Source organism: Eptatretus burgeri, chromosome 1 (assembly GCF_056783735.1).
Source record: "Eptatretus burgeri isolate ZD-2024b chromosome 1, Ebu_testis_v1, whole genome shotgun sequence".
Lineage (NCBI taxonomy): Eukaryota > Metazoa > Chordata > Myxini > Myxiniformes > Myxinidae > Eptatretus > Eptatretus burgeri.
This window is the reverse complement of record NC_140961.1, coordinates 154,161,311-154,179,868: the sequence shown is the minus strand read 5'-3', so window position 1 is coordinate 154,179,868 and position 18,558 is coordinate 154,161,311.

Sequence of the window (18,558 nt, the reverse complement as noted above, 5' to 3'; positions counted from 1 at the left end):
CAAACTGATGAAACAGAATGGGTTGATTTACTTTTTTAGACAAAATGATTATTTCAGAGAAAAACAACAAATTTTCGTGAGTATGAGAAAATGTAATTATAGAATAAAATGGTTTGTACAGGTTGAAAGAATCAAACACGAAAGACAAGTGAAAGTTATACAATAAAGCAGGAGGAACAGCATAAGGCTGTAATATTGTAAAATTGTATAATAACGAGAAGGATGGAAATGGTGAAGCAGGCTCTAATGAAAGCTTGAATTACTCTGGAAGAAACAAAACATCCAGCACAAGATTGGAAAGTGTGGAGAGCTTTGGTTCAGCCCTTATGATGCGTCATGGCTGAATCATAAAAACCTACAAAATAATTATCTTTATTCACTTCAATAACCAAACATAATGAAGAAATGACACAGAAAAAAGAAAACAGATACATTGTCGAGGCTCGTATGAGAGTGAGCACACAACGCACAGCAAGGGGTATATGAGACAAGGGGGGTGGGAATGGAAAGAACAAAACATTGGGGAACAGAGACATTAGGAGATCTGTGGAAGGAAGAGGGATGGGGCGAGGAAGAGTCGAATATATATATTTATATATATATATATATATATATATATAAATATATATATATATATATATATATATATATATATATATATATATATATATATATATATATATATATATATATATATACACACATATATATTGGAATAAAAGTTTACTGCTGACTGCATTTCTTCAGCTTGAATGCATAATAGCATTTTGGGACAAAATTACAACTCAGAATCCCAAAGCCAGTACCAAGGACAGCAAACATTTGAGAGGCGGTGGAATATTTTCCCTGTGTACTTGCATATGCTGGAACAAAGGACAAACATATGAGAAAGCAGACCAGCATGCTGAAGGTAACAAATCTTATCTCACTCAATGATGGGCAAAGTTCAGAGATTTTCATGGAAAACCATAAACATATTAAAATCAAGAGTCCCAAGTAAGAAAAAGCACTGATTGGCCAAACATGTGATGAATCTTGACACTCCAATATGACGGTTCCTGGATTTGCTGATATATTTTTCATTGACTTTGTGGGGTTCCACAAGACCCAAGGGATACACAATAAGAGTTGAGGGATCACACCCAGCAACACAAAAACTTGTGGATTTACTCTTCTCAATATAATCCAGAAACCAATCTCTGGAAGTGGTGCTGGAAAAATGATTCTATTTAGTCAACACTTAACTGAAAATAAAATATGTTTACTGAATGGAAGCAAATTATCATTTGTATTTCTTGTGAAGATAAGTGCGAAGTATAAGGGATAGGTCGACTGAGCAAATGAGGTGTGTAGGGTTAGTTTTCACTCCTTATGTTATCGTATCTGTCGGGGAGGTTCCATTTGGTGTTCTTTGAGGAGATGGGGATCCTTCATGGACCACATATTCTTTGAAAAGAGTTACATCCAAAATATAAATTTAAAGATGTCTAGGTGATTACATTTAGGAGATTGCACTTTCAAGGTCATTGTCAAGGTGATTGTACTTTTTTATATAATGGTGAGGCTAATGGAAACCTTGAAATGACCACCTTGCATGTGAGTTAGGTGAGCTTCTGGCCACCACCACAGAAAAAGTAACCACCTTGCAATTGAAATTAGAGTGGAAATTTGTGAAAAAGACAACGATGAATTTTGTGTCAAAGTGACCACCTTGCACCAATGTACTTGCTCTTGGTCACAAAGTGATCAAGTGGCTATATAAATCTCTCCATCATGAGTTTGGATCAGATGTTCATTAATCATTTGTTAACATCCTGCAGTGTTATTCTTGGCAATCGTTTTCTAAAAACTGCAAATGCTTCAATGTTAATTAGCTGTGCAATCATTAATAGTGGTTTTAATTAAGGCTGCATTGTAAAAACTTACCTTTTATTTGCAAAAGCATTTCATGGGTCTTGCTTATAACGCAAGAAATAACAAACACAAGTGAAGTGAAGGCAAGTGTTTGCCGTAATGGGCAGGTTGCATCTGTTGGCTCACCTATAAAACTAATAATACAAACAAAGCAAGCTGTCAGTGCAAAAAGTAAAAGTCCAATTCTCATTTGCATCTCATCAAGCCTATACATCATCACACCGATGAACATTGTAAACACAAGTCCCAATGCAGTGCATGCCAGCAGTATAACACTAAGGGTATCTGAAAAGCCCAAATACTCTATAGGCATCTGTACACAACCATTCCTTTCCTTTGTCGACCAGAACATCTCTGGACAGGAATAGCAGTTGGGTGAATCTGCACACAATTCCACAATATAATAACTTTCACAATATTTCCTTCAATATTATTATGGAAGGAAGTATAACTCACAAATTGTCAGATTTTGTTGCATATATTGGAACCCAAGATTTGTATTTCCATTTTAATGCGAACAAAAGCAAATCAATGGTTATTGCAATACCCAATAAGTTTGTGGTTTCTTCATTACAGAAGGAAATTAGACACAGGTGTAGGCTATTCGGTCCACTATGACTGTGCCACATCAACACCAGACCGATTTATAAACACCACATCAAAATAAGAAAAACAGGATCACCTGTCCTGAATCTCACCTGGATCAGGAGCAACAATCACTCAAACCCCACACAAACCCCCTTAGACCATGAATTTTCAAATGCCATGAACAACTTTTGGTGCATCAAGGGTGTTGAAGGTTGTGGTTAAGTCCCATTGAAATTCTCTGTCGAGTTTGGAGAAGAGAGCAAATAACTATTTTTGGGGGAAGAAACCCGAGCATAGGCTCCACCAATGAGTGCAGATTTTCATACAGTCAATAGACTTTTGTACAAGATGGGTGCTGAAGGTTGTGGTCAAGTTTCATCGAAATGGTGTGTGTAGTTTCTGAGAAGAGAGCAAATACCTATTTTTGGGGGTCAAAATCCTCCCATTGATCCCTTTAATGAGAGAAGATATTTATGCAGTCAATACTTTCTGGTACATCACAGGTCATGAAGGTTGTGGTCAAGTTTCATCGAAATGGTATGTGTCGTTTTGGAGAGGAGAGCAAATACCAATTTGGAGGGAGTGGGTTCAACCCCCTTCGACCCGTACAACCCTTTAATGAGTGCAGATTTTAATGCGGTCGATAGACTTTGGTACATCACTGGTGATGAAGTTTGTGGTCAAGTTTCATCAAAATTGTATGTAGTTTCAAAGAAGAGAGCAAATACCTAAAAAAAAATTGGGGGGGGGGGTGAGGGGTCAAAAAAAACCCTGCAGACCTTAATGAGCACAGATTTGATCCGATCAATACACCTTTGTTAGGCATTAGATATGAAGCTTGTGGCTAAGTTTCATCAAAATCGAGCGTTTGGTTCAAGTGAAAATGACTAAGTGTTTATGGATTGAATGAATGACACTTACTCACTCACTCACTCACCTCCGGACACTGCTCGATCGCAGAAGCTCATCTGATTAAAGTCCAGGTGAGCCAAAAATGCAAAATGTTATCTTTTTAGTTACCTTTTTTTTTTCCCTTCGAGGGGAGGGAGCATGATATTCCTGGTGTTGGCTTAATGGTAAGAGTGGCGTGCTTGGGATCCTAGAATCCTGAGTTCAAATCCCAATAGCTGTTGAATTAATACCAGGTGGGTTTGACTCTGCCTGTCATCCTTCCGAAGTCAGCCAAATGTGTGACAGTATGCTGGTATCCTGTGTCGGAGTGGTAACCCGTCCAGGATTGTGCGCAATTGCCAGGAAGACTGCGTAGGCAGCACCAATGCTCTGCACAGGGTATGGTCCCAATGGATGGATGGATAGAGGGATGGATGGGGCATGGATGAAGATGGTTCTTGGGTTAAAAAAAAAACACATCAACCACACAAGTTTCCTTGACGAGACCCCCACAAAAACGGCACAGATGCACACAATCGCCCATCAATGCTCAAGCAACCTAAAAGTACTGGTTAAAATCCCTTTATCCCTCTCTCTATCTCAAATACTTCAAGGTACTTATCTAATTCCAATTTAAACTTATCCACTGCTTCTACTGCCACTACCTTTCCAGGGAGAACACTCCATGCATAAACTAGAATGGCACTCAGGAGAGCACACACCTCCATTCCGTAATGCCTGTTCCATGGGAACATATCTGGCCCATGACATTTTTTTAACTAGAAGGGCATTCGCTACAGTGCAAAACTCCACCCTGTAATGCCTGATCCACGAGAACATATCTTTGCCAATACAGTTTTTGAACTATCCTGCGACATATCGTTTTTGAGCCTGATCTCTCAATAGGGAAGATTCACTTAAAAAATTCCAGTTGTCGGATATAAATTCAGATCTTCACCAAAGTCGAATCAATTCTTCGTCAAGGTCACACACCCAACCTGTCGACTAAGTTTCATCCGAATCCATCCACAACTTTTTGAGATGTGCTATATATCGGTTCAGCTATATCTCACAATGGTGAAGAATCACTGAAAAAATTCTCAGATCCGGATCTGGATCTGGGTCTTCCCCAAAATTGAATCAATTCTTCCTTGTCACACACCCAACATTTACACCAAGTTTCATCCGAATCTGTCAACATTTTGAGATATTCTCCACTGATGCATCAACTTCTAATGGTCTCAGGGGGAGGTGACAGTTCAGTGTTCAGCTCTCCAATTAGCTGAATTTGGAGCTGAATAGCTGAACTTTCATTCCTCTTTTTTCCCGCCTTTGGAATAAACTTCCTCACTCTATTCTTTCCCATTCTTCCCTCTAGGCTTTCAAAACAGCTGTTCACCACCACCTCTAATCTTCCCCCATCCAAATCCTTGATCTTTTATACCCCCGATAATCCACCCAAGCCCACTTCCTTCAATTCCCCTGCTTTCCTTCCTGAAAGTCACTGTAATGTTCATCTTCTCTTCACCATGTTCCCCGTCCCATCCCCATCCATCTCCCTTCCATAGTTCACCTAATGTGTCTGTTCCCCACTGTTTTGTCCCTTCCACTCCCGCCTCTTTTGTCTCATGCCCCCTTGCTGTGAGTTGTGTGTTAGCTCTCATACGAGCCTCGACAAGGTATACAAAAAAAAAAAGAGGTTGCAAATTCTGAGACGGAGCTGTGAAGTGTGTTGTAGAATCCTCTTCATCAATATCTGTGATCGTGGGATGACATCGTGTTCCTCTTCTTCTTTTTCACAAATAAGCAAAGCGAGTTTACAAACTCTTTTTGCCGACATAATATAGGGTCCATGGAATAGATAAATGTCGCTTCTCAGGATACGGAGATGCATTATACTTCGTCCTCTTCTCAAAATCTTGAGTACATCCACATTATACTGTTCAGCACAGTTTGCATTGTCAATCAAATGCTGTCCAACATCGGATACACACGATGTTGGGATTGATGCTGGACCTTCCCACAAGCACGTGTATAAGGCTGTATTTGTGTACCAATAGTGTTTTTCCTGATGGACAAAGGAACGTGCTGCTGATTCTGTCAGTTAGAGTCTGGTCAGTTCTTCCTAAATTCCGAGCATTACATCGACACGTGAACTCATAAATAATATTGCTAAATTTTGAGGCAAGCATAACATCCTTCTGAACAGCAGGAATCAGACATCAAGGGGTAAAAATCTCTCTTGTATGAACAGCCAGATTCGTGTTTGAGATGCATCCATTGATTTGTTCCTCATATATTTGCGACATTTTTCCTTTCCAAGGAATCTTGATGTAGACCAAGCACTTTTCAGGAGCAATCTTCCATTCATCTATAGCAGCAATGAATTTGTGCAAAAACTTGATGATATACTCAGGATATCCATTCTCACTGAGGATGCTGGCAATATTGTCAATCTCTGAATGAAGCTTGGAGTTTGAACATATCCTCTTAGCTCGACTCACTGCTACATTAATCAAACCAATTTTGTATATCATTGAACGAAAAGAGTCCCAATTATTAGAATGGCCAGTGAAAGTGGAATTTCTGTAGATGAACAGAGTAAATGATGATGCAGATCTCTCTACAAGGACATCCAGAAAGGGGAAGAAATCAGAACGTTTCAATCCTGTCATGAACTTGAGGGCAGAATGAAGAGAATTAAATTCATTCAAGAAGTGGTCACAGACTTCACGAGATTCAAACAGGCAAAATATGTCATCCACACAGCTGTAGTACAAGATGGGGGAATGAGAGACCTTCAACGTGTTCAGCTTCTGCAGTTATTGATTGCCAACAAAAATGTTTGCTAATGATGGGCCCAAAGGAGAGCCCATGGTCACCCCCATCAATTTGGACAAACATTATGTTATTAAAGCTAAACTTGACATCTCTTGTGGCCATGTTCCTCAATTCTATGAAGACAGATTCAGACATGGGCAGATTTTCAAGTTTCATGTGATATCGCAAATGTGCACATATATCGATGGTCTCTGTCAAAGGTCAGCTCTTGTCAGGTATGGGAGTGTGGGGGAAAAATTTATATCAATGTATTCTAAATTGTAACAAATGGAGTTTTAGAAATGTAAGTTTTATGCTAGAAGTTGAATTGTCTGTCCTTTCTGGCCAAGAGATTTTTGCCCTAAATGTTGATAAATGTCTCGGTCTGGAGCGGAGTGACCTGAGCTGATAACAGCGAACCGTTGCCTCAAAATGTACAAAGTGGCTTCTCCTCTAAAGGACACGTCTGTAGTCTGGTATGATAGCCCCCACGACTCTCCCATGAAAGTATAAAATGCTTTGAAATGTGAAATTGTTTCAGTGCAAGTACCTGAGGAAGTATTAGAATCTCAGTGGCTTGTGCTCCTTGGAACTGACCAAGTACCAAGTTAGAATAAAACTCTCTGATATAATTTGGAAGTGAATTGAATCGGGTTGGTCTAACTGTTAACTAAAGTAAGAATAAATGAAATAGAACCAAATAAAATTGCAATCAATGGGAATTCTTAAGTTCATTGTACGAGGGTGAGAAGTGTATGGTGTATAATTAGAATAATAAATTCTTTCACAAGGAAGGACTTGTGTGGACATCGGTTATCAGTGTCAATGGGTTTTATGCAGGATTTTATAACCAAATCGGACAATCGTTAAACTATACCTGAAGTCATATAGGATTCCACAATCGGCCAGGTAGAATCCTTCAACAATCACAATGGGGTGGGTTAAAAAAAATCCACATCAGGAAAATTGCCGGAGCAGCGCGTTGGTGCATCCCCTTTCTGCCAGTACTCCAGGGGCCTCCCTCTGGCCATCCCACAGGCACATGCCTGGCCCATCCTCATCTGTTGAGGTGCTGATCAAACTCCTGAAACCATGAGGCACGTGGTCAGCCCATTCGCCTCATCGAATCACAAGGCTCCCTCGCTGAGTGAATCTGGTGAGCAGGATCATCGTCAGGAAAACGAGCCACATGTCCATACAGCTGCAGCTGATGCTCTCGGACGATGCAGGTAACAAATCTCATTTGAGTCTCTCTCAGCAACCGCTCGTTGGACACAAAATTCGACCAGTGATAGCCAAGGATTCTCCAAAGAGACCTGCTTCCAAAGGAATTGTCTTCATCTCAGATCCCTAGTCAAAGTCAAAGTCAAAGTCTCACATCCATAGATCAAGACTGGAAGCACAAAGGACATGAAGACTTGGACTTTCGTCATCCTGCATAGGTACCGGCAGTGCCACACCCCTTGATCCAGTGAATCCATGACTCCCCAGGCCCGACCAGACAAATGTTGACCTCTGACTCACAGTCAGCAGAGACATGAATATCACTGCCAAGTTAAGTGTATCTCTCCTTGACCTCAAAATCCTCACCAGAAACAGGTGCAGACAGGACAGCAGCATCCAAGACATCAAAGAAAGCCTGGATCTTCGTTTTGACCCTGGAAACCCATAATAGCATCGGCTCTGACTCTGAATTCAGCACGTTAAATGCCCCCAAAGGGATATCCAGAATCTCCCCAATGATGACTGCATTATGCACAAAATCACGATCAGAGATATTGACTTTCCCAAACGATGCACCGCCGCTTGATCTCTCCGACATGCTCCCCAGAATCCAGTCCATACAATGCTGAAAAGTATGGAGGCCAGTTCACATGCCTGAAAAACTCCAGTAACAACTGAAAATAAGTCAGAGATGGTATTACCACATCTCACAGCACTCTCAGTATCAGAGTAGGATTCAGACATCAGATCGATCAGTTTTGGTGGCACTCCATGAAGACCAAGAATCCTCTTGAGAGCATCCAGATTCACTGAATCGAACGCTTCACAGAGATCAACAGAGGCTGCAAGCAGCCCCTGCCAAACTCTCGTCTGTGTTTGGTGAGCATGCAAAGAGCATGGATACGGTCAATCATTGACCTATTTGGTGTGAAGCCTGACTGCTCGAGATGCTGGTGCTCAAGCAAAATGATGGCAAAGCCTGTCAATAATTATCTGAGCAAAGACTTGCATGGCATTCTGAACAGCAACACCCCTCAGTCGTTGTTGCAGGCTTGGCGATCACCCTTCACTTTCCATAAAGGGACAACAAACCCAACCTCTTCCATTCAGTTGGGATGATGCCTGTGTTCCAGGCAGCGCACAGAACTGCATCCAACGACACGAGTACAGCACTTCCACCAGCCTTGAGAAGTTCAGCATGGATGCCACTAATCCCAGGAGCTTCACCTCATTTAACGGGTTCACCACAGCCTGTGTTTCCAAAAACAAAGCTGGACAACAGTTGATTGGAGGACCAGCAATCGGGATTGTAACAACCCTGACATCCAAATCAACAGCTGTTGGATCAGCCTGGTAGAGCCGCTCAAAGTAACCGGCCCAGCAGGTATTCACTTTGGACTCATTTGTCAAGAGCCGACCACCCTCTGTACTAACTGTAGTGCAACGAGGGACGGGCTTGAAGAAATGCAATGTGCATTTCCCCTGTAAGCAGGATGAGAATCACTTGACCACTTGTGACAAGCTACCCCCTCACAGATTCTTCGCACATAGGCCTCCTTGTCCACCCTCAGTGCACATACAGTTTTGCGCCTCAGCTCCCTCAACAGTTGCGTTCTGCCATTCAGCCTGGTCCTTTAACTCTGGTCAATGGTATCCAGTGTTCTGTGAGAGACAAAATTCTTATTCGCCCCACGGTGAGTTCCAAGACAACTTCCAGCAACATCAATTATGGTGGTCTTGAAGAAAATCCACAACTCTTCAGGATCTCTCAAAGCACACAGACCCCCCAAATCTCCACTCAGCCTGTTCGCAAACTCCTCAGCTACCCCCTTATCCTTGAGCTTGCCAACATCCAGCCTCAGCGGTGATGGTACAATTCTGCTGGATTGAAGCTGAAACATCAAAATTGATACAACAAGCCTGTGGTCAGTATTTAGGAACTGAGCTCTCCGGTAGACCCTGCAGTTCTGGATCATCCTCCAGTGACCATCTTCGAGCACATTGTCAATCTCCTTTGACACACTGCCAGCACTGGAATACCAAGTGCAGCGTTGAGCCTCTGGGTGCTGAAACCATGAACCAGCCAGCCTGAGTCCATAACTTCTGGCAAATTCAATGAAATTAGTGCTATTCTGGTTCACAGATCCAGACCCATTGGGACCATCACATGTCTCATAACCATCCCTGTCAGATCCAGACGATGCATTGAAATCCCCAAGACTGGAAGAGTGTCATGCCTGGGGCACGGATCAACCACAGACTCGAGCATGGCATAGAATGCGTCCTTCACGGTAAGATCACTCACCTCAGTCGGAACATAGACAGAGACCAGGGAAATGACACCCAAGGAGTGATGAATCCTTAGTCTCATAATACGCACATTGACCAGTGTTGCCAAAATTATCATTGGAGTCAGCTTATTGGACAAAGCTACAGCAACTCCTTGGGCATGGTAACCATCAGAGCGACCACACCAATAGAGGTGTAACCACCCATCATGATCTCACTGTAATCAGGTCCCCGAACCTCAGAGAGTGCCGCAATACTGATGTCCAAACGAATTAATTCAGATGGTAGCAGTGACAGGTGATCATCCTTTCTGCAGGATAGGACATTCCAGGCACCCTGCCGAAGGGACCGCCTCAGGTCAATGAAGGAGACTGCCGTCTGGAGGACAACACCTCAGCGCCACCCCGATACACGCTTCCACAATCTCACCTGAGAAGGTGACCTCGTGTTTTCCTTCCTATCATCAAATATTTGGGGTCCCATAGGATTTGCCCCCATCCCGTCATCTGGTGAGCTGCTCTGCGAATGGCAGATGCACAGGATGTGCCCCCATAGAGTGTGTTTTCATGCTGTGAGAATGTTTTGCAGAACGAAGGTTTTTACAGTGGCTGGAATGCAAATTCTGCTGCCAACCTCCCAATCAAAAGTAAACCAACTGCAGGAGGACGTCTGCAGACACAGTTAGGCACTAGATATGGATGGCCATTGGCTCACAAGGAGCTCCTCCACCCTTTGAGCTCTTCTGCCTGTCAAAGTGACATTTGTAAAGAGGCCATCAATGTCAAAAGAACACATTACACTCTCCAAACTAGTAGGACAGTCTCACTAATGGTGTCAGCAAAAGTGAAAGAATCTTTTATGACATACCCTGAGACTGACTCGAGCACTGGTTGCATTAATTCTCCCAGTCATTTTGCTTTCTGATGCTAGGCAAAGCCGATCATGGACAGAATTTGTCTCAGAGGAATAATCTGCTTGTGAATCTTCGGTAGACCCTACATTCTCGTATGAAAAGAGCCTACCGGCTTGATCCTCTTGTCATATTCCCTCGACAGTTCACCACGTTTATGCAGTTGGAGCAACCTCTTTCCGATTTAAATCACCAAGCATGACATACGGTCATGTGTATCCACGCTTTCCAGCTGTCGAAACTTGGACTGATCCTGCAGGATAACCAACAATTTGTTCTTGTCATCCACCTTGTTTAAAATAACATCAAAATTAAATTTTAAAGTGTCCATTAGAGATTTTAGTTATTAATATATTTAGAAGCAAAAATGATACAATGACACACACACACACACACACACACACACACACACACACACACACACACACACACACACACACACACACACACACACACACACACACACACACACACACACACACACACACACACACCACACAATCACAACCATTTTAAACCATGTTTCCCTGTTGAGCAGAGGTTAGGCTTGCGAGTCCCATGACAATATTTTCACATGGTTCCCTTTTTTGGCAATGTTTTTTTCTCAAAAATTATGGCCGGATGCTCTTCCTGGAGCCAACCCTTTATTCACCTCTTTCGGCATGCAGGGATACAGTGTACCTATTCTAAACTTGGGAAAACACTGGGAAAATAATACAATGATACCCTTTGGTTTATATGAAATAGAAACTCACAAAGTTTTGTGCACACCTTCAACACACTTAAATGTCAGGTCCGTTTGCAATGCACAGAACGTCAAGGCCGTACACAAGTTCTTGCCATGTTTGGCTCAGCACGTTTGCGTCCACCAGTGCGCATGCAGCTGTGACCTAAGAACGAAGATCCTGCAGGTTTGCCACCTTTATGTAGCCAACATCAGTGACAAACCCCAACAGAAAAAAACATGAAGGGAGGTTATGTCTCGTGATCATGGGGGCCAGGTTGTTTGTCCATCTTGGCCAATCCAGCAACGTGGAAATCTTTCATTCAGGATGGCTGGAAAGACAAAGGCCCAATGACAGGAAGCACCGTCATGTTTAAAAATGATAGCAGGTTGCAGGTCTTCTGTGGGAAGGTAAATCCTTCCAACAAGTTCATGGAAATTGTTTTGCTCACTGTATCCTCTGCAAAGAAAAACGGACACACCAAGCGGTCATAGAGAAGGCCACACCACACACTGACCTTTGGACTGTGGTGCATGTGTTCAATGACCAAGTGGGGGTTGTCAGAACCACAGATCCTCAAATTGTGCTGGTTGACCTTCCCCAATACATGAAAGCAAGCATCGTCTTTGAGCATGACCTCTTTCAAGTTATCTTCATCATCGTCTATGCAACTCAGCATTTCCAAGGCAAACACCTTCCATTTGCGTTAGTCATTTGGTTTGAGTTCTTTCAGAATCTGCACCTTACAGGCAGAAAGCTTCAGCCTTCGATGCAAAATCCTATGTACAGTGATGGTTGTTAGTTACAGTTCTCTGAGTGTGCATCAAATTGATTTTCTGGGACTTTTTGAAATGTTTCAGACACTCATTCAATGTTTGCTGCACTTGTTCTTGGTGAACCAGTACTTTTCTCTTTCTGAAAACTTCCAGACACCTTAATCCTCTTGTACCACTCTTTGATACAACTCTGTGATGGCAGATTCCTTACATACCTTGTATGGAAATTATCCTGAACTTGCTTGTCAGATCTCATCTCCAATAACCAATCGAAGCACTAAGCTTTCGCCTGTGGAGTCGCCATTTTCTTTTTCATTATACCGCCAGAAATGAAAACAAAAAAAACATGATCAGTTTCTGTATCTTCGAAAAAAACAAAAAGGTATCATGATATCAATAGTTGTACGAAATATATGAACAACTGTGGAAGATATAAAAATAATTATATTAATGTATTCTCAATTTCGTTATCCCTTGTTTTTTAACAGAATAGCATAAGGTGTTGATTTTGTACTGGAATCACATTGACTGTCAGTAAAATCTCTTTTTACAGTCTTTTGATCTCCATAGTGATGCAGATGATATACAAGCAAGATAAAATGGTGTCTTAATAAATCTTATGTACTTTAACTCATTTCAAATGTATGTACTCATATGTATGTATACATATATATGTGTATATGTATATATGTATATATGTATATATATATATATTTATATATATATATATATATATATATATATATATATATATGTATATATATATATATATATATATATATATATATATATATATATATATATATATATATATATATGTATATATATATATATGTATATATGTATATATATATGTATATATATATATATATATGTATATATGTATATATATATATATATATTTATATATATATATATATATATTTTTATATATATATATATATGTGTATATATGAATATATATATATATATATATATATATATATATATATATATATGTATATATATGAATATATATATATATATATATATATATATATATATATATGAATATATATATGAATATATATATATATATATATATATATATATATATATATATATATATATATATATATATATATATATATATATATATATATATATATATATATATATATATATATATATATATATATATATATATATATATATATATATATATATATATATATATATATATATATATATATATATATATATATATATATATATATATATATATATATATATATATATATATATATATATATATATGAATATATATATATATATATATATATATATATATATATATATATATATATATATATATATATATATATATATGTATATGTATATATGAATATATATGAATATATATGAATATATATGAATATATATGAATATATATGAATATATATGAATATATATGAATATATATATATATATATATATATATATATATATATATATATATATATATATATATATATATATATATATATATATATATATATGAATATATATATATATATATATATATATATATATATATATATATATATATATATATATATATATATATATATATACATATATATATATATATATATATATATATATATATATATATATATATATATATATATATATATATATATATATGAATATATATATATATATATATATATATATATATATGAATATATATATATATATATATATATATATATATATATATATATATATATATATATATATATATATATATATATATATATATATATATATATATATATATATATATATACATATATATATATTCATATATATATTCATATATATATATATATATATATATATATATATATATATATATATATATATATATATATATATATATATATATATATATATATATATATATATATATATATATATATATATATATATATATATATATATATATATATAAATATATATATATATATATATATAAATGTATATATAGAGTAGATTAGGTGTAAGTCGGCAGCGTGTAACTCGTCACTTCGCCTAAGTCGGCAGTGTCAAAAAGTCCCGAATTTATCTCATATTAAATCCCTTTGAATCAAGGGTCATCCCTCTGTAAGGCGTCATCTCTAAGTCGTCACTTCGTCTAAGTCATCAGATGTTGTCCATTCCCACGTAATGGAAACTCAGGTAAATTACCCCTCCAAACTCGTCACACAGAACTGCTGCCTCATGAGAAGCCCGATTTCATGGAATCGTGATGCTCACTCATTGGTGTACACCGCCAGTGATAGGCTATTTATAACTGCGTACATACGTTGATCGCACTGCAGGCAGGACAATGGCGACAAAGCGTAAGCTTACAACTAAAACTTACCAAGAAAAATACGACATTATCCAATTTTGCGAGGCAAATCCACTGATGAAGAAAACAGACATAGCTGAGAAGTTGGACATCAAACGGCAGACATTGAACGATATCTTGACGAATAAGGGCAAGATATTTGGACAAGTGGAGAAGATCGTGAGGCCGGTGGGAAGTGTGAAATGCGTGAAATGTGTGTCCTTTGAAGATGTCGATGACGTGCTCATCATCTGGTTTCGGCAAATGTCGGCTCAGCCAAATATTCGGTTTCGGACGATTCGGCTAAATATTCGGCCGATACTGTCTTTCGGTGGAGGATTGCCCAGCCAACATCATGGAATACAATGACCGGTTTGAATCCTTTCTCATGCATCAGATGCCCAAGAGTTTGAGGCAGTCAAACATAACGGATTACTTCGCGAAGAAGTAAAGGATCGATCGAGCTTAGTGTTGAAGTCAGATCATGGTTTTATATTGGCTTGTTTTGTACATTACCGCACTCACTTACACATAGGCATTGAGTGGTAATCATCACCACGATGACTGTGTGTCATGTAATTTGTCACCATACCATCACCGATGGTATACGAGTTGTCTTACAGAGTTGTTCATTACCTTTACTTTTGATAAACTGATTCATGAATTCCATCTTTGCTTGATCACTTTCCAACTCACCAACTCATCCCCACCTATGCCCCGAGGATTGTGTTTTCCTTTTGGTACAATAGCCGGCTCTCACACATATGTGTACAGGCCACGCGCGACTTCATCCTTCACCCCACAGTCATCATGAATGTTCACATACGCGTAAGTCGTCACATTTCTAAGTCGTCACTTTTTTCTCGGTCCCGATGGTGACGACTTACGCCTAGTCTACTGTACATACATATATATATATATATATATATATATATATATATATATATATATATATATATATATATATATATATATATATATATATATATATATATATATATATATATATATATATATATATATATATATATATATATATATATATATATATATATATATATATATATATATATATATATATATATATATATATATATATATATATATATATATATATGGTTGAAAGTTTCTCTGTCTGTGTGTCTGTGTGTGTGTTTCTCTGTGACCTATGCACGTGAAAAGTACTGGACTGATCCTCACCAAACTTCACAGGCTGACAGAACATGGACCCGGGAGTGTCCGTATGTAAAAGAATTGTACTTCCGACTTCCCGTTTTCCGAATTATGACATCATCACCTGATTGCGTAACGTTAATTTTTCAAGTTCAGCTGATTGACTTGGGGCCAACGCCATTTGCAACAGAATGAAAAAATAATGCCACAATCAATTGAAGACAATGACTTCCGACTTCCCGGTTTCCGAATTATGACTTATGATTTCGACACACTTGCAAAAATGACCGTATGTATATTATACCGTATAATGATATAATAATCATCTTTAAGTCATATTTTATTAACATTTTCTTTGTTCATTATGGTTATAACCATGGTTATAAAAACCATTTTTATTGTTACTGTGTTACGTGTTTACATCACTTTGGCCTGGATTCGGGATCAGCGATCAAATAATGTAAATCATGATGAAAAATTATTTTTTGATGATGCGGGAGTTATCTTTATTAAAATCAGTAGAGGAATTATAAACCATGTCTGATATTTGGGTCTTTCATGTCTCCGACGATGCCTTTATCTCCAGGGACGCATCATTCCCCATGACAAAAACCGGAAGCAAAAGGGTCATAGCCGACGACACGGATTCCAAATTGCCAGCGTATTGTGTTGTTGTTGTTGTTGTTGTTGTTTACTCTTCTCTAATGTGCATGCGTTGAGTATGAAGCTCACTACGTTCGCTATTAAATGCTGTGCGGTGTATAAACACGATCGGGTTTGATTTCTATGTTGAGAATATAAAACGCTGTGCGGTGTATAAACACGATCGGGTTTGATTTCTCTGTTGTGAATATTAAATGCTGTGCGGTGTATAAACACGATCGGGTTTGATTTCTATTTTGTGAATATTAAACGCTGTGTGGTGTATAAAAACGATCAGGTTCAATTTATATGTTGTGAATATTAATAAACGCTGTGAGGTGTATAAACCCGATCGTGTTTGATTTCTATCTTGTGAATATTAAACGCTGTGCGGTGTATAAACACGATCGGGTTTCATTTCTATATTGCGAATAAAAAATACTTGAATACATAAATAAACACTTCCGGTCATGATCTCTCGGCATGCATCATTCCCCATGACAAAAACGGAAGCAAAAGGGTCAAAGCCGAGACACGGATTTGAAATTTCCAAGGTATTGTGTTGTTGTTGTTTCCTTTTCTCTCATGTGCACACGTTGAGTATGAAGCTCTCACTACGTTCGCTATTATACACTTTTCGTTGAGAACAGTAGTGGATCAATACATGCTGCCTCACCCCAATATGTTCATATTATACGTACACATCCGATGCAGAGACCGTCTTATATTTCCTCGCCAATTCGAGACGATACGGCGTCCATGGTATTTGATACACGATCAACTTTTTATATGCCTTATTGACATCAACAAAAACCTATAGAGGTCGTCTATTATACACATTTCCTTGAGAACAATAGTTCATCAGTATCAGAAAATGCTGCCTCACATCAATAGAGGTTTTCTAATATACACTTTCGTTGAAGCGGAGATATTTTTTCCCGAGCAATTCCTCATCATCAAGCAGGTTTCCTCATCAAATCCTCACCAATTCCTCATCCATTTCGCATCCATTCCTCATCATCAAGCATTTACCTCAGCAATAGGACCAGTACCTCGATCAGGAGATCGTGCTAAAATAGAGTGACTATTTACTTTTGTTTAGTGGCAAAAGGTTGGTTGTGCTCATTCCCGCGGACCCCAGTGAAAATCGCTGGAACTCCCGCACTTTTTGAGCCGGACCCGTGCGTTTTGTCGCAGGGCTCTCGGGACTAATTGGCCTCCCCAGTTGGCAGCGGATCCCCTTGCGAGGACACCCGCGACCTGAGTTGTCGGGGATAGTCTCCCGACGAGTTGCCCCGAGCACAACCACCACACATAACATTAATCCACACATGAATACATAAGAGTAATATTTTGATAATTTTAATAAATTAATGATGCCTCCGAAAAAGCGAGGAAGCAGCATTGGGAGAAAAACGCCACACGCGAAGACTGTAAGAGCGTCACGAGATGTCGAGACCGAAGATAAAACGACATCAAGGCGTCAAAGCTGCTCAGCTTGCAGAGACTCCTGAAGCTACGCTCGCTCGGCGCCGAAGCGTTCGCCAAACAACCGCAGCAGCAAGAGTAGCAGAGCTGCCTGAAGCTGCGGACGCTCGACGCAGAAGCGATCGCCAAGCAACCACAGCAGCGAGAGAACCAGAGCTGCCTGAAGTCTCGGACGATCGACGCCGAAGCAAACGGTTGCATTCAGCTGCCAATAGAACCGGCCCTTTCAAATCATCGAAAATGGAAAGAGAAGCCTTTAACTATAGACCGCATAATCAGTATCAATTGATCCCTATACTTCAAATAAGTGAGATGGATGAGATCTGCCATCATTGTGGGGCAAGAAAATTCAAGAAAGAACCTCCTGGTATGTGTTGCAGTGGAGGGAAAGTGAAAATCACTGATATATACGAACCACCAGAACCGTTGAAGATTCTGTTGGATGGAACATCTGCCTACTCTCAACATTTCCTTGGCATTATCAGGAGGTATAACTCATCCTTCCAAATGACATCATTTGGAGCTGAAAAAGTTACGTTACCGGGCTACTTCCCTACGTATAAGGTTTGTGGGCAAATATATCATCGAGCCGGGGCCATTTTGCCACAACCCGGAGAAGAACCGTAGTTTCTTCAGATCTATTTCATGGGCGAACACAATCAGGAAGCTCAAAGTAGGTGTGGCGTTGTTGAAGATATCCGTCTCGAGTTTGTTTTGGACTTGCAAAAGATGTTGCATGAA